The sequence below is a fragment of the Haemaphysalis longicornis genome, unplaced genomic scaffold (assembly GCF_048455015.1).
Source record: "Haemaphysalis longicornis isolate Haplotype H1 unplaced genomic scaffold, Haemaphysalis longicornis Haplotype H1 scaffold_6, whole genome shotgun sequence".
Classification (NCBI taxonomy): Eukaryota; Metazoa; Arthropoda; class Arachnida; order Ixodida; family Ixodidae; genus Haemaphysalis; species Haemaphysalis longicornis.
Genome location: NW_027526407.1, coordinates 46687593 through 46710176, shown reverse-complemented (window position 1 = coordinate 46710176; position 22584 = coordinate 46687593). Strand labels below are relative to the sequence as shown.

The following is a 22584-nucleotide window of genomic DNA, read 5'->3' as shown; positions in this document are numbered from 1 at the left end:
TATCTGTTCGTAGACCATAGCTGTTTGTCGTGTCTTTTGCTATGAGTGCTTCTAGTGTATTCATTCTTAGATTTTAAAACATAGCCAGATATTTACGTTGAAGGTTTCTGGTGTTGCGTCCCCTTGAGAGTTTGTATTCTGCATTGTAATAGACTGTTGAAAGAGGTTTGCTGGTTTTGAGTATGCGTGTCTATGTCAACCCTACTAGAGGCCAAAGTTGGGTATTAAAGACCAACCGCTTTGCCCCTGTACATCGGTGGACGGCACGTGTCCATGCGGATGAACCGAAATTGTAACACAAAAGACATTTCAATAGAGTCGGCAGACAGTACAGTGACAATCAGGAACCGAGCAGAATACAGAAGAAAATAAATAATGGCTAGAAAAAAATGAAAATAAATTTTACTTGACGCATATGATCCCAGAACATAACAAGCAGAAAACTCCGAAGTGTTAAATTCACCAGCGAAAAAGAGTAGAAGAACGCCGGCAAGAAGCTTGACCTGATGCGGAAGTGAGGCAGAATTTACCTAAGGATGGAACATGGGAGATCGGTACGGGACGGTCGAGACAAAGATGTTCAGAGATGCACTCGTCGTTCAAGCCAAAAATAAATCCTGCGCTGTTTGTAACTAAGTCATGTACCCACTGTTGTGCCTACAATTCGTGTTAAAATCCTCATTGACGTGGACGACGATCGTCTATGATGATTCAGCCCGATTATTTGAGAATTTTGCCGGTTGTGCGACATCAGTTTAAAACATCAACGACAGGCCAGCACCTTCCAACTCTGTGGGTCACCGTTAGGCTGTGATTTAACGACTCTCCCGAAGCTTTCAGAACAGATAGAAACACAAAGCGTAGAAATAAACACAATTCACGTTTTCCGACCTCCCCTCTGTAAATGTGCAGTTGCGTATGAAAGGACAATTAACTGAGCGGAACCTCAGATTATACTAGTGGTGCGGGAAATGCGTGCCTCTCGACAGCACCGGAGGCCACAACACGCACCGCGCGGATATCCTCCTAACGACCGCCTCCTTGCGAGAGACAGGATTGGAGATGCATCGACCAAGTTGCCGCGGCGAGGTTTCCGAAGATCCCATCGACGTATGTCAACTTCCCTCGCCCTCATCGCGCACACATGCACCCTCACTCCTCATCTCCCACGGCGTCCTTCGCGCACGCGTCCTTCCAGACACCTATTGACGTCCCACAGGGCGTCGTCTTCTGGCCGCCTTTCGCAATGAGCCGATGCCCTTTCCGAGCCTGTTGTCCCGCGTGCTACCCCTCACTCTCCTCCAACGTCCCCCGCCTCTCCCCACGCGTCCCCGCTCTTTGTTGGCTTCCCCGCTAGACACAAGTGCCTTGCAAATAAGCTCGTCTCGTCTCGCCTGGGCAACCTTTCCTCGGGTTTGGTGTCCACGTGCCTGTTCATGCCACGAGTGGAATCGCTGCCCCTTACTCAGACTACGCTGTCTCTGGGCGTCAGGCTCTGTGATCGGGTTTCGGGTTCCTTCAGCGTCTGATTGTTTTCCCCTCTGCGTATTGTTTTTGTTGATGGCGCTGCGATGCCGGCGCTGTTTGTGGCTGGTGCTTTGCAAAGAAGGGGTATGTAAACGAAGGTTGGATGTGGATCGAATACATGGGGATAAAGAAAAACAAATTGCAAGAGGCTTTAGAGCAAGCATGGGTTTTGTTTCGTCAGGTTGTCTTGCGAGGGTTTCTTGTTACTTCAATGCAATGCGTACGGAGTGCATTTCTTATGGTAATGAAAATATGTGGAGAGGAGGGCAAAACTGATTGATTGATTCATTGATTGATTGATTGATTGATTGAGTGAGTGAGTGAGTGAGTGAGTGAGTGAGTGAGTGAGTGAGTGAGTGAGTGAGTGAGTGAGTGAGTGAGTGAGTGAGTGAGTGAGTGAAAGTAGTTTTCCCCAGAGCCAGGTATGCAGCAAATTTCAGCTGAAAGTACCAATAGGAAATGAAAAAGGCCGCCATTCTGATTTGCACTGACATATTAAGCCATGTCGCTTTTAGACGCAGGTATCTTTTGGTTTTGGGACACAGGCATTAAGTCATGCAGTTATTTGTGGAGTTAAAATTTTTACTACGATTTATTTCAACATAGAATGTAAAACAAGGGAAAAGTCGGAACGTGACGCCGACGCATTAGTTTTCTAAAAAACAGCTGCAGCGCCAATAGAAACAAGTAGGACACAGAAAGACAACGGGGCGAGCGCTGACTTCCAACTGAATTTAATAAGAGAAACCTTGCACGTTTTATACGTTCTTTTAATTTTAACACCAGTAAAAAGTAAAAATAATAATAAAAGTAGAACAAGAAAAAACCAGACCTATAATCTCTGATAGCATACCACCACATCCACACGCGTTCATGTTCTTGGAACAATCTACACAGAGATCCCGTTAAGTCCAACCCACAGTACAGCATGTGTTGGAAACGAAATCTATCTATTTTTGGCTCAACGTAATTGTCGCCCGGATCAGACATTTGCTACCACGCCCGTTTATTTCATGTGATTCAGTTATTTCTCCCGTAGCTTGTTTTCCTCTTCTTCCTATGACCTCTTACATGTGAAACTCAGGTTTGCACCCGCAAGATTTGCAATGCAGGGCTAAGAACCCACCGTTCCCTTTTTTGACGTTGTTGTCTTGCTCCCTCAATCGGTCATTAATATCTTCCAGTTTGACCGACGTAAGCTGACCCACATTTCTTCAGGGGGGAGGGGGGATGCAATGAACCACAGTCTTCACACATAGGCTCTACTGCCCACGATGCTTTACGTATCACCCATGGTTCTTCGAATCTGTCTTTGTAGTGTATTTGGCAAATTTCATGAGCTTGTGGGGTGCGCTAAGCGTTACATCCACGTTTACACGGCTCGCAATATTTTTTAAACCGCAAGACAAACCTTGAATGTACAGGGCAACGACAACATTTTTCCTATCACTTTCGTGAGCAGGCTCGTCATGCGCATCCTTACGATGCCAAGGTTTTAGGTTCCTGAGAATGCCTTCCGTCACCGATACGACCAGGTGGAGTGGGTGGCCAGCCGATTGGATCCGACTGACTTGTTCGCGGCCGCGGCGGCCGCTTTTCTGATGGAGGCGAAAAGCAAAAACGCCCGTGTGTATGAGATTTCGGCGCACGTTAAAGATCTCCAGGTGGTCAAAATTAATCCGGAGCCATCCACCACGGCACGCCTCATCGCCGGCGTTGCGTCGGTGCGCTAAGCCTTGAAATCAATCAACCGATGACTTGTTCGTCGAAGGCAGTTTGCACGGCATGGTGACACGACTTGCTGAGGGCGTCCGAGATGCACAGCTTACCTATTCCTATTTTTACCTGCTTGGAACGTGCGGAGTGATAAGTGAGAAGCGGTTTGTTTGCATGAGGCTTGTACTGCCAACACAGATGTTTTGATGTGGGGGTGAACGCGTGTTGATGTGGTGGGGCGCTATCAGAGATTATGTGTCTGTTTTTTTGTGGTTGTTCTCATTCTATTTTTATTATTTATCATCTTTTTTTACTGGTGTACCATCAAGAGTGCGTATAATAGGTGCAAGGTTACTCTTTAAATTCAGTTGGAGCCCAGCGCTCGTACCGTCGTCTTTCTGGGTTCTTGTTTCTACTCGTGCTGTGGCTATTTTTTTTAAATGGACTACCAAGTCCCCCAACAGTACATTTTATTAAGCATTAGTTTTATGTTTGGTGGGGTATTTTTTGTGTTGAGAGTTGTGCCAGGGGTATGCAGTGGAGTCAAGCTGCACTTTCATGGGGAACACAACTGAATGGTTGTAGGGGTGTGAAGAATAGGGTGTGCAAAAGGGCGTAGAAGCGTACTGGCCACGCAGAAAGAGCATAGGGTCTGCAGAAATTAGTAGATATCTCCTGGTCGTCACAGAATTCATATACTGTTCACATTTCGCGGTTATAAGCTTAAAGGTACTCACGCACTAACCTCTTGCCGTGCCCACAGTTGTACACAAAAAATTTCGGTGCCTTTTAATTGCAAAATACCAAGTCGGTCGTTTATGAAGCAAATTACAATTTCAAGCTCAATCGAGATATTTAAAAAAATCAGGTTGCACTTAATGAATTCCAGAGAAGTCATTGGTCAAAAAGAGCAAAATGGTTTTTCAGATTAAGAGAAAGAGAAAGGGACAGATACAGAGAAACAGACTCACACCACTGTGTAAATGAAAAGATTAAGGAGAAATAGGTTGCAAAAAATATACGGCCTCTGCAAGGTGCACTCGTCGAAAGCGCGATTCAGATGAAACTTTCCGAGCAGATGGTGCGCCGACCTCTCTCAGTTTTGCAAAGCCAGGGAAGGTTACTTCACTCAACTATTCAAACACTCAGGGACAGGAAACGAGCTACCTGGATCAGAGAAAGCAAAGAGTCAAACCCTGCCGTAACCGGCATGCAGTAAGTGAAACGATCCTGGCCAATCCCCCAAGTGGGTATGCGCCACAAACTGCGCAGGAGGCCGCCTGGTTCTTGCTGCGGCAGGAAACTAAACATCCCCCTCGCGAGTTGCACGATCAAATGCAGAGCATTTCCGGGGGCGCACGACGTTAAGTAGTTTGCGTTACGTTAATGTTGTTGCACTGGTTGGTGTTGGTTGTTGTACTGTAATTAAATGAGGAGACGTAATTAAGTGGTCACGGGACATCATTTATTAGCAGGTGGGTATGATTATTGTGGCGCAGTGGGAAGAGCACTATGTACCTCGCGTTCCGCCCACAGGTAGTGAATGAGTTGTATCAGCAGCTTCTTGACGTAGTTTGAATGAGTCAAGGATATAAGGCGCGTTCGTAGCCTTCCATTCTGTGTCGGCTTTGTGGCGCAGCACCATGTACCTCGCGTTCCGCCCGCAGGGTCATGGGATGGAAACCAGGCGCCGGTAAGTATTATTTTTTTATATAGTGTAGGGGGAGGGGTGCGGACGACGATGAACAACTAGAACGGGTGACATCGTGAGTTAAAGAAATGCTCTGCATTTAAAAAATTACTTATGTTCATTGGTCACAAGATAGGAGTGTTGTCTGCAACGACATTACTCGGCTTGAGGGGAATTGCACTGAACCAATTAGGTTGTGTACTAGTTCCGAACTGGACCGAAGATGTTCCCGTTACGAGGGACTTTAATTGCATATAGTTTGAGCTAGTGTCGCTAGATAAGATACAGAGTACCACCACTGAGGCACCCAAGTGAGCAACGGCGGCCATTTTTGTGTTTATCAGTATTGCAAGATTGCCACTTCTGAGACTTCACCGCTAAATTTGACGAGGTCATTTGTAACCAACACTGCCGAAGAGCAGCAACACAGAATCTTCGGAGTCACTTGTGCAGCTGAATGCTGCGAAGTGCGTTATCTTTGACTCGCGTTCGAGTCACCTCTGCGCACAGCCGCAGAGCGAGGAGGACAAGCTGAGACTACCACAGTTGACCGAGACAAAACGCATAAACAACAAAATTGGGGTGCCCCTGAACCGCCGCAGTGTAAACAAATGTCACGTGGGGCGAACTGACGACTGATCATAGCAGCGGCACGGATCTATATGAGAAAAGAGTGCCGATACTCTGCACCCTCATCTAGTGACACTAGTTTGAGCTTCAAAGGTGGACTAAAAAAACTTGCTTCAAGTTAACTTTAACTGTGGGCGTTTCAATGTAATTGTCAGAACGCAAGTTCCGACTTTAAAGGAACTTGTACTGAAAAAACGGCCACGCAAGGACAGGACAGGTGTACAATTCATGTTATTTTTTCTAATTGAAACCACTCCCAGCGATTACGTCGCGAGTGCGTGCACTTCTCCAAAATACAGGCTGAAATGTGGTGCGTTCGACAATCTTCTTATCACCCCGTTTCCGGTTTGTTGATACAGTTTAACAACGTCAGTACGTTTTGCATCTTAGTGCAACAAATTTGCTCAATAAAGTTATTTTTGTGTACAGAAATAATGCCCCAACTTGAAAAAAAAACGGGTTAACAAAAACTGGATTACTTCGCGGTGGACGTCTTCTAGAACTGCTCCGCTCACCAGCTTCTAAACAAATTATTTAGAAACCAGAACCAAGCAGGCCTAAATGCCATGCATTCGCTACACCCGCAAGACATTGTCCATATCCCCAGTAATAGTTTTCCCACCCATTATCGCAAGCAATACAAGCAAAGCTGGTGCTGATGAGGATGGCGACGACAAAAAACGTTTGTCGCGAAGCACGCGCGTGCATGCGTGGCAATACACCGCCATTGCCCCCTCACAGACCGTTCTGTATCTATCGATGCGATAGCGAAATGGTGGGCAACATCGCTTTCCGTGTGCAACAATGAGAATACGCATGATTTTTTCAGAAGGACCGGTTTTGCCCCTGTCCCACCCTCAGACGCCTGGAATTATTGAATAAGTGCTCTAGCAAGGGTTCGGTCAGTGCAACAGGCATGTTTAAAGTTCTGTGTTTCACCACATTTGTCTTACAGGCCTACGTAATTTGTTTGTTGACTCGTGTCTTTACTTGTCTGCAAACTACGACGAAAAGTGGCGTTGTCGGCTACTTCTTTTTGACGCGTAGTAGAATGCTCCGCGTTATTTTGAAAACAAGTATAAAACAGACTTGCAGATGACGCTGAAAAAACGCAAGCTACGGGGTTGTGCGATCCTCTTTCTCTCTTCTCACTTTTCTCCCTTTCTTCGCCTTCGCACTCTTCCAACTCCTTCTCCGCGCACTACGATTGTCTCAATTTATGTCTGCCTTGTTTCCCTTCCTCTGTTTTCGTCTCTCCCATTTTCTTCCGACTTTCTCTTTTTTCCAGAGAGCCCTCTGAGACCTCTCTGAATGATACCACACTCAGCTATGCATGAAGCCCACGCTTCCGCATGCTCAGACAACCCCTCTTTGGCCGTGCCCCGGAAGAGAAGCAAACAGGTGCAGCTTTTTTGTAGTTGTCGCGAGGTGTGCGGGATGTAGCGTGACAGGCTTCAAGCCTGTTGCTTCTTCCGCCTTTGTTTCGTTTTGACACCTGGACGAGGTTTTTCGAGTGACGTGGGTGAACGCTCCTCTGTCAAAAGCACTAGAGATCGCCTAGTGTGGGTTCTGCAACTCCGCGGGCAGGTACCGCGGCGTGGGGTGGTTTTCTGTTCCCGCAGTTATCGTAACAATTTCCGATTGAGAATTTGCTAAAATCTGGAAGCAGCATTTCGTTTTTTAACAGTCGCTTTTATTCAATGCATTGCCTTGATACTGCATGAAATCATGTGCCACCCAGAAGCAGTGTGGAACGTTCACAAAAGTGCACAAGAAATGCTGCGCCGAGTGAAGAAATGTTCGGGAGTGTTCTTTGACATATAATCTACTAATGTGGCAGACTCGACGGTTACCTCGGGGCTCTTGGTTTCTCATTCTGGAATAAATTAATGTGCTAGAGTTCAGTGTTGCGTTATAAGCAATACTTGCCAGTCCAATTCCATTCCTCTTAGTACTTGCGGCATTCGATACTTTTCCATTCCCCCAAATGCCAAACCTAACCACGTTTCACTGCTAGAATGGCAGATCAGCTTACATTTCTCTGATTTTGCCACAGGAATATTGGGACTTAATGGATATATGTAGTCACTGAAGGGCGTAAAGAAACTCACACATTATCGAGGCACCTCTGGAACCGCAAAAAACACAACCTGAGGAGTGGAGCAGCTTGGTTACATGTTGCGAGCTGAGCAACCGCACTTTAAATACGTCTAGAAGAAGTATACGCAGTACAATTTAGACCCTTTTTGGTCAAAAAGTGTGTAGCAGGAATGCAAAAGGGTGTTGGGAGGCCATTACACCCTTTTAAATGCGAATCTGTTTAGCCACTCGTATCGTTTTGTGTCCGCAGTTAAAAATACTAAGAAATTGTCTAGCGCGCGCACATGAGCGTGTGCCTTGCGGCGGCAAGGCACACGCTCATGTGCGCGCGCTGTTGCCGTGCTGTCTACTTCTCCCTTCGTCCTTGTTTTTTGAGCGCTTCTGTATTCCACCAAAATGAACACATACCAACTAGCCCAACTTTCCGTTCTTCTGCAGTACATTGCGGCGGCAACCCAGCACCCCTGCGCACGTTTGCCAAGCCAAGCATACCCACTTAGGGAGATCGGCCAAGATTTCGGCGACCACCCAATGGTTAAGCAACCAAGAAGGTGCTGAGCGCTCGTGTCTGCGTGCCTCGCGGTGACCGCCAAGCACCCCCGAGGCACGTTTGTCAATCCCATCATACCCGGGAAGATTGGCCAAGATTGGCAAAAAAAATCCAGCGTTCTCCCTAATCGCGGACACACTTGCTCGGAACGGGAGAGGCACGTCACAGCGTACGCCCCTCCAAGGTGATGTTTAATGATTACCTCTCCCCAAAATGTGAAAGATCACACCGATAGCAACAACGATGGAGTAAAGGTCGTTGCGGCAGCAAAGAAGAAAATCAGCTACAATCGTGGCCTTAACTCTTTCGGGACCGCTCCTATAGGCCATCGGTCACATATGATCGATGGTTTCGCGAGCGTGCAGAATAAAAATTTTCGCTCGATGGAACACCTAACGACATCTAGGAGATAGTTTGAAAACTAGAGTTTTCTCTTTTGTGAAGTTTCTTTTTTTATCGCCAGGCGGCAACGCATCAGATATTTTATTCTGACGGGCGGTGGTTCGGAATGTAAACATACTCACGCGCGAGCGCGATAAGAGATCCGTGTCGTCTCGTCTCGCATATCTTCGCCTTCTACTGTGGATTTTTACGATGAGAGTGGCAGTGAAGAGTCGAAATGCGACTTTAGAGATCGCATTTCAGCTCAAGTGAGGATTCGGGTGTCGATCAGCCTGGAACATGAATCGCGCTCAAAGCTGGGTGTTGGTTTCGGTTTCAATTGGCTCTGGAATAGGTATGTGCGCTCGAAATATGTTCTGGCTAGTTTATATCTGTTCGCTAGGGTGTTAACTACCTATTGTGGTGATCTCCTGCCACCAGCGCAGAAACGGATCAAGTTTTCGCCGAGCCGAGAGCCCGGCGTGTACCTGGGCGACGACGTAGCCATGGCCCTAGTGCCAAAGAAATCACACACAAAACAAAAAACCAGTTACACCTAGCCGCATCAAACTTTCGTGATGAATAAACAAAGCATTGTGTTAGATTTTGTATATCCTGAAATAATTTTATTCTTTTTAATTATTCTTAGATTTACGCTTTTTTCTATCTTTTTCAGTAGATTTTTTGCGAAGTTCTTACTTTCTGATTTTTTCATGGTGCTATCGTCAGTGTTGAAGTAAAACACGGTATTGTATGTCAAAGAACATATAATTAGCTGCATTTTGGTATATGCTAAAGCAGGATGGTATCTTTGCTTCATGTAATAAAAAATTTTCACCGAGACCTCCCTTTTTCATCACTTTTTCCGGCGGTCCCGAAAGAGTTAAACCATCGTGATGGTCGTAAAGGTCGCGTACAGCTTCGATACCTTCAAGTCTTCCGCGTTTGTATGAGCTTGCTTCATTTTTAAAAAATTTCAACCGCCTTATTCGTATCTCTACTCCCTTGCTGCGGGGAAAAAAGGGGGTCGACGAACTTCAACACCATTGGTTTTTGGTAGGGTGTTGAAATAATGTGGAAAGGTTGTCCAGCTGTTGATTGATTAAGTACATGCATGCATGCATATTTGCACTGCAAAGTAAAAGACGACCCCTCATAGCCTCCTCCCCCGTCGTAGGGACTGTTCAAAAGCAAAACTAAAAATTGTTTATCTGCAATGATCACTCGTTTTCACATACGGTGCGCCTCATTGCTCAAAGTTAGCTTCGGCAGCTGAAATTATATGTACACACTAGACTCTTGCGCTCTTATTGCAGAAAAAATGTGTAACATAAGTTGAATAAAGGTGTTTGAAAGTCATTACAATCTTTGTATTAAGTTCCAATATCCTAATTTGTAGAATTAGTCTTTTTGTGTGGCGAAAAGGATGTTGACTGACTGCAAGATCCTTGGTTTCCTGTAGAGTGTTGAAAGGGTGTTAAATAAGTGTTAAGTTGCACAAAAAAGGTAGCGGAGGAGGGGGTTGACCTAGCTTCAGGTGGTGTTGCTTAGTTTTGCTAGGTTTTGCTAGGCTTTGCTAAGTTTTCTTAGGTTTCGCGATTTTCTTGCTAGGCTAGGTGGTGAGGGGTGAGGCGAAGTTTAGCCGGATTTTACAAGACTGTTCCATTGTGTCCCGTACACTGACAGCGTGTCCAATGGGTAAATAACATGTGTCGACCCCTAGCTCCACTTTTTCTCCAGCCCTGCACCTCTAGTGCGAGCGGTGCCAATTTTTTAATGCGTAGCATTCTTTGCCGAATACCCCCTGAGCCAGGATCCTGCAACGCCCTGCATTTCCACAAAAATGCTGACATCGCAGAAATTCCACCTGTAATCGCCATAGTGGCGTAAATGGAGATAGCTTGTCGCACAAAATTTTGAAAAACGAAAAAATAAAAACTACAAAGGCATTACAGAAAATGGCGGAACGCGTTACGCCCTGCATTTCTACAATAACGCAGATTTTGCGAAAGTTCGACCTGTAATCGTTGTAACAGCGTAAATTGAGGTACTTGGTGGAATGAAATTTTGGAGAAGTAAAAAAATGAGAAACATATCAAATAATTAAGGCAACTGGCGAACCACCGTGTAATATCCTGAATTTCCACAATGATGCAGATTTAGGGAAAGTTCCAAATGTAATAATTATATCACCGTAAATGGAGATAATTGGGCGAATATTAAAAAGGACGGAAAATCGGAAAACGTAAAATGTATAGTCTTTCCACAATAATGCAGATTTCGCGAAAGTTTTACCTCTAATCGTTATAATAGCGAAAACAAAGATAACTGGTCGAAGGAAATTTTTGAGTTTTAGTGTCACAAAAACACTAGTACCTCTAAAATGAACCTTTAGGAGGCGCGCATACGCATGCGCTCCTTGTGCTCCCAGTCGAACAAGTTCGAAAGCCGGCTTAAATGTTATAATACGCTGTCTGCGGTGATGCACCCTTTACAGGAAGTGCAGTTCTTTTTCTTATTTTTTTTTTTTGCCAAACCACCGAACCTAGCTAAAGCTTTAAGCAGCACTGCTGACAATAAATTATGCCAATTGATTATACCTCTTTTTACTTGTAAATTGACCTTGAAATAATGGGCACAAGCACCCAATTTGCGTAATCCTTGTCCTTGAGCTTTACTCATTATAGATTCCCAATGGTGTAACACCATTCCAGAGTTCACAGATTGATTTAAATATTGTAAGTTTACCAGTTTACTATTGATAAGTGAAACTAATTAAGTATCTAGGAATTAACACTCTATCGACGCCGTTTGCAACGTAACTTTCAAATCGCATTACTTTCCTAACTACCTGCAAAATTTTTTTCATACACGAGTAAGGCAAAAACCAAAACTTCTGCGCAGATGTGGATGCTTTACATGGAATGTCGTTGCTCTAAAAATGTCTTCACGCTGTGTAGAAGCAATAAAACGTGTACAAAAAGTTAAATACTTGCAACCGAGAGTAGTTTAGAAGGCCCTTACGTGAAAACAAAATTGTTGTTTGTTGAGAGCAGCTTGAGAACAAAAATTACATGCACCCGCCAGTCGACTGATAAATATAACCGTAACGCAGCTTCCTGCGTCATCCACTAATTTTTATCTGTACTGCCCCTGCCGCGCCGGCTGGCTCGGTGTACCTGCATGCAGCGCTCGGTTGCAGATAAGGCCGCCCATCCATTCTCTCGGAACCAGTCCACGCTGTCCCTACGCACTGTATACCATCTCCGCAAGTGCATTACCTTACCTTTAACATTCCCCCGGCGATGCATGCCCGAGTTTGTCTGTACAGGCAGGACTCCCTAGACAGACTTGATGCACGCGAACTGACATTAGTCTTAATGCTTTCTCACGTCTTTCTGTAGCAACCAGACGAACGGCTGCACTTCACGAAATGACATTTCTACTCCGTTTCCAAGACGCTCCTATCGTCGACCGCGCGTCTAGCTCAGCCCAAATTATTCTCTCTCGCTTTTTTGTACCAACTGTAGCGTACTTGAACGAGGAAGGAATACGAATGGTCTACATGTTTACCTCTGAGTGCTAGAAGCTCAAGTGGACTATTACCCTCGGGCTCTTAGTTTAATTGGATCCTACGTCTTTCTAGTTCCTCAAGTGCACGCTGGAGCAACGATACATGCTGCAGTTGTACAAATAGTTGGGCCGGTACCAGCCTTGCACGATTTTAAGCAGTGCAGAAAACGCTGCGGTGGCGGCCCTCCCAAATATGCGATGCAAAACTTTGCAATGAGCACTGCAGATGTGGGTGTTTCGGTCTATGTTTGCTGTAAGCAAGTAGAAAAGGCGTGTTAGTTGATATAAGTTGGAGCTCTGTTAGGAGCTCCGCTCGGAGAAGATCATTGTCATCCGCAGGTCACACTTACTGCGACACCGGTTTTGACCCGTAAATGCAAAACTGTAGAGACGTAATTATTTATAGAACAAGGAGTGTACGTCAGTACAGGATATACATGCACGAAGAAATACTCTACTTAACTTGTTTCGAAATCAGACAACTAATGTATAAAAAGGCCAGATGTATTTTAATTGTTTCATTACGTGTTGAAGGTGTGCGCAGAGTTTCACGAAATGCACTGAAACAGTGGTACCTTTTGAGACATAAAACTGCAGTTCTTTTTCAGTTAAAACGTTGGAGGGTAAAGTGTTGCTATTATGATGCCCGGTATTTCTCTTTCAAAAGCCTCCATTAGTCAAACGCTTCGGCGATTCCAACAGTGTCAATCTGTCCTCTCTGGTGCCTCTCTCTTTCGATTGTGTCGGTTTTAGTTGTTCACAGCTTCCTAACCATACATTTCGCGTATTTTGCAACTACAGATGCCCGTCCGTATCGGAATTTTTTACGTTACTAAGTTGGCCCATCCGTGATTTTTCTGGAGAATGAATCATGTGGGACAGCTTTGCAAGCTCTGAATACCTGGCGCAGCCTGCTTGACGTAAAAAGAATGTGCCTACAATAGCATCGATAAGATAACATTCCGCTTAACCTTGTTAAGCCTCACCCCCTTTTCAAACGCCCGCGAGGTAACTTGTACGAGAGAGATTCATTTGTTCGTGTAAGATAAACTGAAATTTTTCATTCGTTGCTTTCCTCCCTACAATGATTCCAGAGGTTATCGTGGCCCATAGCTTCTTTCGGACCTACAAAACTGGAAGGAACGTCTTTGGATTTGTAAAAGGCTGACTTTGAGCTGGTGTTGCTTCGTAAAGCGTGATCTGCAGGAGGTAACAAATATTACCAATATAATTTTGGAGCAGATAAAAATGGCATAACTACGACACCTGTTATTATAAGAGTAGCCATTTTTGTAAATTGAACCCTTTGGTACCGCAGATTCAGCATGCTGAATGTTCATAACTGTGATATTCGACACTCGGGGTTGACCACGTTTTATCCTAATGCTTTACCAACTGTTATATCTCAGCACGTTGCCAGCGTAGAACAAAAGTGGTTGTCGTTGTTGTTGCTTCATTTTTTGTAGCACATACGCACTTTGTGGATGCGCGAGAAATTAGGAGCATTGAGGGGCATTGTGTCTGCTTCAAAAAATTCGCAAATATATGACTTAAAAACAAGTATGCAGTAAAATAGTGCGCGCCGTGTGACATCTGAAGGGGATGGTACATTAGAAGAAGAGGGGACACTAGTCGCGCAGAAGAATGATTGTAAGGAAGGTGGGGTGTATGCCAGTCTGCTTGTTGACCTTTTTCACACCGCGGAGAGACAAAGAAAACCAAATGAAAAAACAGACACATGCATGGCGTAACCGGAAAGACGGCAGTTGAAGTAATTCGCACCGAAACACAAGGAAATGAAAGCGTAGAAAGTGATACCAATGCAATTTTTCAGCATTGAACTTTCAGCTTGCTTCAGCATTGAAGCAAGTACTCCCAGGCTTTCGCCTTTAAAGCCCGTAAGCAGAGTTAATTAAGTGTCCCAAGGAATTTTTCAGACCAGCATGTCCGTATAAGAGCGCTCTGGTTCTGTGTCCATTTCAGCTGTACAAGCGTACTTCGCGTTAACTGCGGAATGCTGTGGTGTTCGGTATACTTGTCCGCAGCCACTGTTGGCCTAAAATGTGGCTCTGATGTGTACATCTGGCCATAGCGGACGGAAACCTCTTGGAAGTGTTCTTGTTTACATTTGCAGGTTATGATGCCGAAATGAAACCATAATATTTCCACGACGCTCCACATAAAGCTTGGCATTTTCTGACGAGAGCCTCCACTACCATAGGCCGCACCAGAGGCATATCAAGAATCTGTTGTAGTCGGCGCAGCTTAAGCCGCGCACTCACGGCTCTCGCGTGATATGTTAATGACACATCTGTAAAATTACATATGTATTTCTGCAATCAGTTCTCTGCCATCATAAACAATGCTAGGGCTTGTTCAGAGAAAACAATGGCTTGAGTATGACACTACGCAGATCTCCATACATTAAATTACTGCCTGTTGGTATTTCAGACAAAATTGATCAGTTCTGCAAGAATGAGAAGGAAGACATGGCAAGGTTACACTGACAGAAGTCGAGTTTTGGGAAAAACATAAGTGAAATGGCAAAAATATTTGGGCCATAGAGGTCGTCTACTAAGGCTCCAGGGGATCTGGCCTTGTGTTTTATAGTCCCAATTTGGCGAAAACCTCGAGTTTGATCATGTATACACCTAAATTGAATAAGGTAACAACTAGTGCTGCTCGTATTTACAAATACGCTTTATTTTTGCCACACAATAAAAGCATCAAGCACTTCATAAAATTGCCACTTCATAAGTAAGACCATAAAAATTGTCGGGTAATTCTGCAGAATGTTCTATGTATATTTATGAAACTTTCCCCGCCACCCGTACAACCATCCATTGAAATGCAGCGTCGGTCCAGTATTAAAAAACTCGCACTACTGCATTTAAGGTTAAAGGGCCAGACAAGAAATTGTTGGAGTATATGTTGTCTAGCTCCTATGAAAGCCAGCGTTTTATATAGCGGGGTAACGGCAACCAATTTATAAACACGTTAGCGGAAATTATTTGAATTTGGGAGCAAACTCCGAAATCTGAAAGGTGGTGGTTCGTAGTGTACAAATGTGACACTACACTACGCGCCCTAGTCGTGTGACCTGCAAAACGTGCAGCTACTGGGACCGCCGAAACGTTTAATAACTTACTGAGAATGTTTGAACACAAGTATTCGTATAGGTTGAAACTGTATATGTATTTTTACACATTCATTTGAAAAGCCCGCGCGCTGCAGCTCAGTGGCTAAGGCGTTGTGCTGCTGAGCACGAGGCCGCGGGTTTCCATTCCCAGCCACGGCGGCCGCTTTTCTGATGCAGGCGAAAAGCAAAAACACCGGTGTGTACGAGATTTCGGCGCACGGTAAAGATCCCCAGTTGGCCAAAATTAATCCGGAGCCCTCCACTACGGCGTGCCTCACCGTCTGCGTTGCGTCGGTGCGTTAAACCCTACAGTAAATCAATAATTGGTTTTGAAGATTTTAAGGCCCTGCCACTCTCCGCCACGTTGTAGCTGGGCTTCTCAGTGTGGCTAACTAAAGCTCCTTGCCCACAATCAATGGCAGCGTTCAGTAAACAACCCAGTGAAGGAGTTTCCTGCTTGTGTTGTCCGTGGTCATCCTATACTTCATCATGTAGCATGTCGTACCAATTTATGTATTGACTGTTCTTTACACTTCTCTAGTTTGCTACAGTAAAGAGTGAATACATTTGTAGTCCCTGATTGGCTACAGTTTTTGTTAAATGTCGAGCATATTTTTTATGTGTCTGCGGTCTTTAAAACTAGAATAACTGCAAATGGCCCCGGCTTCTAACGTATTTATCATTACTTGTACTGTGCAACGTTTCAATAATTGGTTTCAGGGGAGGCCACCAGGGATAACCGTAAGGGGTTCCGCAGAAAACAAATATAGTATCATGGAGCATTAATAATATGTTTGGGTCTTGCTAAAGCTGAGCCCTCAAGATGGAAGGGCTAGATGTAACTGCATGCGGTAACGCGAAGTTCTAACTAAGGCAACAACTACAATGTATTACATAACTGCCTTCGAACAGAAAAAGTTGTGCTCTCTTGCAAACTTGACATTTCTAGATGGTTGAGGTGATTCTAAAATGGGAGCTAACATTTTCAATGAAACTTAAAGGTTCAGGTTACATAATAGTTATGTTAAATCAATTTGGTGGCTGATGTGGCTATCTTTGTTTTTTAAGTAGTTGTAAGGGCTGACGTGTTAGCAGCTATGTATTTTGCAGATGTGGCTATCTCTGTTTTTTAAATAGTTGTAAGGGCTGACGTGTTGGCAACTATGTATTTTGCAATTGTAGCTAGTTGTATATCGGCTTTCTATCGATCTTCCTGTGGCTTTCCGGTTGAAATTTTCGCACAGTTTTCTGAGAGCCTATCATTCATTTTTAGGGACCTGAATTCTTGTGCGTTTTTTGTCGTTGGGCCTCTAGTACAGCGAATTTTTAGTCTGGGGCTGTGTGCTCATTGGAAATCACAAATGATCGGCGATAAGTCAACATGATTTAATATTTTATGGTCATTTTATTGAAAGGTACTGGCTAGTGCTTCCTCCAAATTTTTGGCATGGAAAGCTTTAGATACTTATTAATGTGCGCGCAGTCGCTGATTTTAAATTTTCATTCACTAGGCTTCACTAGTTCCATTCACTAGTTTCACTTCCATTCACTAGTTTGCGATGAGCTGACATTGAAAGAGTTGTGTTGTGGCTCTGATATGCAGGTTTATTACTGCGCCGAATATTATTGATCATAAGGCAGAATCCTCAAACTTTCTATGTACCAACAATCTTTCTGTCCATAGGTGTTTGGAAGCAAGGAGTCCAAAATACGGTGCTCTGTTGTGTCAAATGGGCTTGACTCCACTGCCAATTTTTACTACGAGATCTTGCAAGTAGGGCAATATTTGTGCAAAAATGCATCGATTTGAGCTTGATTTCTGTGTCTTTAAAAGTAGTCAGTCTCTTTACAATTTCCGACATATTTGTAGTGCACTTCATACTTCGCTCCGGAGCCTATTCTAGACTTTCAAAAACAGCCTATCATTTTAAAAGTATCTGATTTGGATATTTTTTTTAAGTATCTTTGCACGTGCAGTCCGAAACGAAGAGCGCGGCATGCGAATGTTGAACCGTCGGCTATTGCCCTTTGGGGCACCTCAGGGCTGCTTATTGCACGAAACTCTTTGATAGGCAACAGCTGCAACTGCGACGTCCCAAATGTTTGCTCAACATCTATCTGCCTCTTGTAAGCAGGCCACATGAGAGGTTGTGTTATGAAGGAATGCCTTCAATCTTCTTTTTTTACACCCCAGGGCCGCGATCACTCCGGGGCGTATGAACTTTAATGTGACTGCTTCGTGTAACGTCTTCGTGTAATCTACGGTACACTCTTTCGTGTGCTTTATAAAACACGTGGGGAATGGTTCTCAACATTCATATTTAATGTTATTTTTCAAACAAGTTCAAGAAACTAAGGGATCACGTGGGGAACCAAATGTACTGTAGTAACTTTTACGTTATAAAAATACCAGAGCTGACTTCTTCTTCCAGCTCAGGGAGATACTAAGAAGTAATCACGCTGTTAACGATCTCTTTCTTAAGGTCCGTACGTGGAAAAATTACGTTTAATTTGAAACGACATTAAGAGTTGAAATGAAATATTTGTGGTCTTTTTAGCGAGCTGAAAGGGTATAGTTCTTACGAAAATAATCGAAGGTGTTTAATAGCTAAAAACAGTTAGGAAACAAAAACGCGTAAATAAAAATAGTGACTTGATAAATTTGATTAGCTATTTCAACAATATTTGTAATTCTATAGGAAAGTGCTGATTGATGTGCGTTAACAAACTGAAGTTTGTTTATTGTTTACACCATCGTCAAATGGAGCAGCCCTCGGTGGGGCTCAATGCTCTTTGCCAACGCTACACACAATGAAGACGTAATCGAACGCACATATATTACCTATAGCTTGGGCACCTTCTCCACCCGTAAAACTCCTTCACTAAATTCTCCGAAACACTTCAGGAACGCAAAATGAATAGATGAGTATCCAAATGCCTTATTCAGGATTCGCAGAATTCGAACCTTCTCTCTCATCATCGATGCGGATAAAAAATTCGTACTGCGTTAACAAAGAGGCTTTATGTAACCACCATCGCGGTTTAAAATTCAATTTATGAGCGGCGGGGAACAAGACATGCTGCTTATGTAATGTTTTTTGCATTTCACCAGACATAAACCGCTGGACGTCACGGCGTGACTTTGCTCGAGCGTAGGACAGAAGCGATGTATTATTAAAAAAATGTAGATGTCCGGGTATTTTCTTCACTTTCATAACTGCTGGGGCCTTCGCAGGCTCTACGTCTGCACATCTGAAGGACCATTTTTGTATTTTTGGCGAGAAAAGAAAGGAATATACCAACTTGGCACGTTTGAAAAAACCGCTGTATATATTTTCGTTCTGGCATCCGTGCTACATTCAAAGCCGATGACGCTCCTAAAACCATACTGATTGTTATCGCTCGCTTTGACAACCACAACGCAATAACTGAAGACGTTATGAAAAACAAGCAAAACGCCTTTTTGTTGCCTTCGGCTACGTCCATCAACGTTGCGCTGTTTATTATTTGGAAATATCATTTTCACTAACTCACCTGGATCACAGTTAAACTACAGAAAAAAGTTTTCATTCCTTCCTCTCAGTCATATTACAAATGCAGCCTCGAAGGCAATTATGTGACGCTTAACTGCAACTTTCAGCACTTATGCTTTCTTTCACTCGATATGATCATGTTTTTGACGTTCGTTCAAAAATCCCGGTGTTGTATATATCTCCCCGGATTAATTAAAATTCGGTATGAAACCACCACAATCTCAGCCGCGCCAGTATTACATTTGGGATGAAACGACCAAATGGCTTACCTGAGAGGCACAGCCGTCGTGTGGCATAGCCCACACAACGTTCCCTGCTGGAGCTAGCAGACAGAGACCGGGGCATGGCCACGTAGCAACTGTCTTCTGGACGTGCACAACGTATCCAGTGGCACCGGCAACCGAAGCATGTTCACCAGATCACCCTCTGCGTGGCTTGCGTGTTGCGATGCGAATTTCACTCACCCACTTTCTTCGCCCCTAATATCCTTTGTCGATTCTTCGTTGCGTTCCTGCAAGACTCGCGTGCTGTGCGGGCGCGGCTTCTTGTTTTTGCCGGGAATATTAGGGAGCGCAGGAGCGCTGTCCGCGCGGTTTGAGCCTCGCCGGCTCCCGGTTAATTTTGGCATCGGGGAGAGCGCGCGCTCGCGCTCCGAAAGCGGCGCCCTGGGAAGCCAGACCGACGGCAGCGCCCCCTGGCGCAACGATAAAAGAAAAGGTCTCTTCAAGCGCGGCGACGCTGACCGGGTTGTGCCGGCCGGCGCAGGCCCTGAAGTTGCCACAGTGAGTGTGTGAGTTGGGGTTATTGAGTGGGTGGAGGTGAGTGAGTGACTGTGTGAGTGAGCGAGTGAGTGAGTGAGTGGGGGATCGACTCACTAACTGATTGACTGACTGATTGGCGGACTAACTGCCTGAGTGAGTGAGTGAGCCAGTGAGTGAGTGAGTGAGTGAGTGAGTGAGTGAGTGAGTGAGTGAGTGAGTGAGTGAGTGAGTGAGTGAATAAGTGAGTGACTCACTGGCTAACTGATTGATTGACTGACTGACCGGCTGACTGACTGACTGACTGTTTTACTTACTGACTGACTAACTCGCTGTCTGACTGACTGACTAACTGCTTGAACGAGTGAGTGAGTGAGTGAGTGAGTGAGTGAGTGAGTGAGTGAGTGAGTGAGTGAGTGAGTGAGTGAGTGAAGAAGCTAACAAGCAGTGGCAGCCCGATTTCCTGTATTCAAGTCTTCGACGCTTTGATGCGGATACCTTTCTTGCGTTCCTGCAAGGCTGTAAAGAAAGCTTCACGAGACATGGGGTGACAAATTTTTGTTTTGATAGCTTAGTAAGCTCAGTAATTCTGATCGACATCACACCTAATAATTTTTACACCGCGATACATGTGCGGCACAATTCTAACCTTGCTGTGTCCTTCGCTTCCTTCTCGGGCCTGCGACGTGAGTCTCCCTTCGTTTTCTCGTTCGAACCAGCTCCTCATCTTCATTTCGCTTGATACGCTTTGTCACTCACGTTTTATTTTTTTAATTGGGGATTTCGTACCTCAGGTAGTTGCGCCGAATGTTTTCGATATGGGAAGTCTTCGACCGGAAATGCCTGCAGTGAGCCGCGCTTCCAACATTTCACGCCTAAACCAGCGAGGCTCAACATTTATAAGCCTGATAATCTGCAGCGACTTCGATCTTCGACCGTGAATGCCTGCAGTGTGCCGCGCTTCCAACATTTCACGCCCAAGGCAGCGAGGCTCAGTATTTATAAGCTTGATAATCTGCTGCGACTTTACCTATTTCCGCACTTTTAAAGAATATATTGCATGGCGTCCTCTCTCTGTGCCGCTCGGAAGGCGTTTCTAAAAGCCGATGATTCACGCCTTTGTGTTCTATTTCTGATACACGTATAATGGAGAGCGTCGCAGCCAGTAGAAAGCTACTGGCGACGTTTCTGGTATAACACCTTTTTGATTCAGTTACCCACTAATTGTTTTTTGTTTTCAACATTGGTAGGCGAAGGATTGATGAGATTTTGTCCAGGCCTGCTGGCAGCTCTGTCTTTTTGCCTGTTTATAGGGATTAAATGGACACATTTGAAGTTATCAAATAAGAATAAAACCAATATAGTCGGTGCAGTAGCTAGACATTCGTTATTTCCTTCATCATGGGATTACAAAAGCGTGAAATGTCCCCGTAACCTCTAAGCTGGTGCCCGGCGTCGGTGTTACCGAAACATTGTCATAACTCTTGCCGGTAGTAGAAGGAGAATAAAATAAATGAAAAAAAAATTGCTCGTTTCAGATTGCAACCTCGGGACTTAGGAATGCGAGTCTAACACATCATCTACGCCACAGCCGGTGCTTGGTCGCCGCTGACGAAAGGTGGCGAGAGCTAATGCGTTCTGGTCCCAGATTTTGAAGCATATGTGGTAGAGACTTGTACTGAGGTATGCAGAAATATTTCGTGCATGCTATCCAACAAGTAGGCAAGCACGTTTACGCTCATAGCGTTCAAGTATGACCAACTGGGGTGATTGGCCATGCCCCGCATGGATGTACCAAGGATGCAAAGAAAATGACGCAAATGCAAAAGGTTCTAGACTGAGATAAGAAGAGAACACAGTAGTACTTTCATTGGTGCTGTGCGCACTGCAATGTAATTTCGACGCGAGGTCATAATGGCTCAACGTAGTGTTCGCACCATGTAGAAATATTTGCCCTCCGTCGGACTGACGCTCTCGGCCGAAAAGTCATGTTTTGTTCTTTTCCCTGGGAACAGGCGATGGTCCACTCGTGTTAATTTAACATTGGGCAGCCTGTCTATGCGTCAAGCCACTCACGTGCGGTTCCTTGGTGTCACCCTCGACAGCAGACTGTATTGGCGACGGGCAGTCGACATGAGTGTTTCGGCTCTGCTTCCCCGTGTGAACATTTTGAGGAAGATTGCTGGAGCTAAGTGGGGAATTCACCCGGCGTCAATGATTAAGCTGCACTCAGCTCTGATTGTGAGTCGCGTTTTTTACCACTTGCCTCTGATCTCCCCTTCAGAATCCCAGTATGAGCGCCTCGAAGCGTTGCTTAGGAAAGGCCTGAGGATAGCAATTGGATTTCCTCAGAGAGTGGCAAACGAGAAGGTAATAGGGGAGAGCCAGTCTGCTACACTCCGCTTGATGGCGTCACAGAGGTTACTGTCGCAGGTAATGCGTCTTGGGGAAACCACCGATGGAGAAGCAATAATACGGCGGCTTCTATCAAGGACGGCCTCTCATGCGCACACTGCTCTTAACACTCTGAGAATATTGTGCCATCAGTGGCCGGGGAAGCTGCCCATCTTAATGCCGCCATGGTCTTACGAGAGCCTGCAGTGTGAGCTACATGTTCCTCACATGAGAGTCAAGAGAAACACCCCAGTGGAAGCAGCCAGATCTTGGATTCTTGAACATTTGGAGAACACTTATCCCAATCACGTTCAAATTTTTACGGATGGCTCAGTCGATACGTACAGAAAAGTTAGTGCAGTGGCGTATATCAGTCCTGATGCCCAGATTTCCTGGGCAGCACGCCTGGATCATGTGGTTTCCTCCATCGAATCCGAGTGGATTGCCATCGCGGCTACTTTGAGAAAACTTAAGTCGTATAAGCCGCAGGAAGTTGTAATTCTGACTGACTCAAAAGCAGCACTGCAACTTTTGCAGCGTGGGATCCCCACGAAAAAGAACTGTCAGCGTTCCTTGCGGCTTGTGCAAGAACT

The 22584-nt window shown here is 44.9% G+C and overlaps 1 protein-coding gene across 1 annotated transcript in view; it reads right to left on the bottom strand.

Annotated features, from left to right (window-relative positions):
• Positions 1-19440, bottom strand: part of LOC144142569 (potassium voltage-gated channel subfamily KQT member 1-like) — a 146027-nt gene extending 126587 nt beyond the window's left edge. Inside the window, exon 1 of the mRNA XM_077674162.1 lies at positions 19109-19440. The gene's annotated coding sequence lies outside the window, so the exon portion shown is untranslated. The remainder of the gene's footprint in view (positions 1-19108) is intronic.
• Positions 19441-22584: the final 3144 nt, after the last annotated feature.